General features: G+C 43.0%; 1 pseudogene; it reads left to right on the top strand.

Moving 5' to 3' along the window:
- Positions 1–1,121: 1,121 nt before the first annotated feature.
- Positions 1,122–2,525, top strand: part of LOC116912047 — a 24,527-nt pseudogene continuing 23,123 nt past the window's right edge.

Below are 2,525 nucleotides of genomic sequence, written 5' to 3'. Positions count from 1 at the left end.
TTTAGCCCAGGTGTTAATCACACATGACTGGTTTTATCACCATTGTGGAAAGATCCAGTCCTATACATCTACCAACTCCTGATGATTACAGGAAGGTAAATCCATTATTCCAGAGATACCCAGCAGAGGTGAAGGACGCTGACAGCGACAGATTAACAGGTCACTATGTAGTACACCAGAGGCGATGGGATCCAAAAAGATAGGCAAGGTCATTTACTAAGTTCTAGCTAAGCCTTCCGCAATTTCATCAAGTTTAATACACGCCCACATCTACGCCCATAATCTGGAGGAAAAGATCCATTAAGTTGAAATTCACAAAGTACAGGGAACGAGATGGATAATTATAGGATTGAAGGGAAAATGTTTGTTTTTCTCGTGTGTCAGATACCCAAGGGCCTTTGACAACCCTGGGCAGTATCTCTCCACTGAATTTGTTTTTGCTCTAGAAATTAAAATGTGTGATGTGATTTGTTGTGGAACACTTTGGTGGAGTAGACAGGCTGTGTGGATGGAACATCAGAGAGGAAGCCAGAAAGGCTCGAAGATGGCAGGAACAGAATTTAATGTCATATAGGAAAAACAAACAGGACTGGAGCTTGTCTGTCTTTTAGGGAGAGAAAGAACTGGAGATGGGGCTTAGGAGGGAGCAGGGATGGAGAAAGAAAAAGATGGATGTTTAGGAAGCAGTGAAGAGATCCAAACAGATAGACTCTGAGGTGAAGATTGAGGGATTAAACAGACAGTTGTAAAGAGTGGCAAAATAGGATAAGGGGTCTAGAACTAAAGGCTAAAACCTAATAAACCTGATCCAAGCAGACTCCGAATCAGAGATGATCTGTTTTGTTTGACTAACAAACCTAAAGAAACCTGTTTCTCATCTGTAGATCTATTATTTTAATTATGTGGGTGGGGGGGCAGGGCATGAATACAGGAGACCACAGAGACAAGAATAGTCAGTTCTAACTGGAACTTAAGGGTGTTTGTGTTAGCCATTGAAATGATCTCAAAGAACCAAATCAAGTGCTCTCTTCAAAGCAGACGAGTTTCATCCAGTGGTCATCTCCAGGCCCCCAAAAGTCTCTTTAAATAAATCCAACTCACATGGAAGAGAAGAGACCAGGATGACGGTAAGAAAGATCAAATTGATGGTGATGTGGAAAGAAAGAACACACGAGGGTGTAGCGACACCGAGGGACAAAGGAATTCCAAGATGGGAGTTCTCAAAAAGTGAAGCAGGAGACACAGGAAGAACAGAAAGGGTCTAGGAATGAGTTGAACTTTGGGGCATAGACATATTTGTTCCTTTGGTTCCTTAAAGAACAGCCAAGCTATCAATATAGACGTGTATGATTAGGTGAGGCTTCCAGAGACACATTTTGATGAAGATAACCTTTTCAGATAGTGAATGCCAAACTAAGTTTATATATTGATTCTGAAAAGCATCATAAAGTCCATTATTTTGAATGATCAGTAAAAAGAAACTCAGAGAAGATGAGGGATGCCATGAGCTTCTGTCAGGTGTTGGGGATCCCAGGTCACTCCTGAGCACTGCCTGCCTCTATTGCTCCTGTATTTTTGAGGTCTCGCTCAATGCCTCTAGATGACCAAGGAAAGAACTCCCACTGGGTTTGTCTTGCCTGGTCTCCTTGACTGGGATCGCTGCCTGCACCTGAGGGCCTTTTACCTTGGTCTAGCCCCCAGGAGGTTCCCATCTTTACTCACATGCAAGCTTATCTCAGAAAACTCTGATGGTGCCCAATGCAGAGGTGCTGAGTTCTCATGAAGCGTTATTTACAGACTAAATGCTTTATAGTTCTGACTACAGAAGCTCTCCTCCTGAGAAGCTCCTTTAAGAATTACATGGGTCACTTGGAGCCATTCCACACTCCTAGTAGTTTCTTTGCAGGCAACCTTATCATGGGACTCAATTACGTTGTTTCTTCTCAAGAATAAGTTTTTCACTGCAGGATGAAAAGCCATTGTTACTAATTTGTTATTTGGGGGTTTTATACTGGCTATTGTCTGAAGGCTTCATTGCTACAAAAGACACCATCACTCTGGCTAATCTTATGAGGGACAACATTTAATTAGGTTGACTACAGGGCTGGAAGTTCAGTCTATTTCAAAAGCAGGAAGATGGAATGCCTAGGGTGAGACATGGTGTTAGAGAATAGCTACATAACCCCAAAGATATAAGCCCAAGTGGCCACGCTTACATTCTACAAGGCCATTCTCCTACTTCTGTGCCACACTTCCTATGGGGACAATTACACTCTAACTACCACCCTGGTTTTATGCCAACTTGATACAAGCTAGGAGTCGCTAGAGAGGAGGGTTTCCTCAGTTGAGAAAATGCTTCCATAAGATCCAGCTGTAGGGCATTTACTCAGTGATTGGTGGGGAGAGAGTCCAACCCACTGTGAGCGCCACCATTCCAGGCTGGTAGTCCTGCCAGAAGGAAGAAAGCCAAGCTAAGTGTTGAGGAACAAGACAAGAAGAGAATACAATCTGAACGCAAGACTGAT

Source organism: Rattus rattus, chromosome 11 (genome assembly GCF_011064425.1).
Source record: "Rattus rattus isolate New Zealand chromosome 11, Rrattus_CSIRO_v1, whole genome shotgun sequence".
NCBI lineage: Eukaryota > Metazoa > Chordata > Mammalia > Rodentia > Muridae > Rattus > Rattus rattus.
Note: the sequence above shows the minus strand (reverse complement) of the source record. Positions and strands in the feature narration are given on the sequence as shown.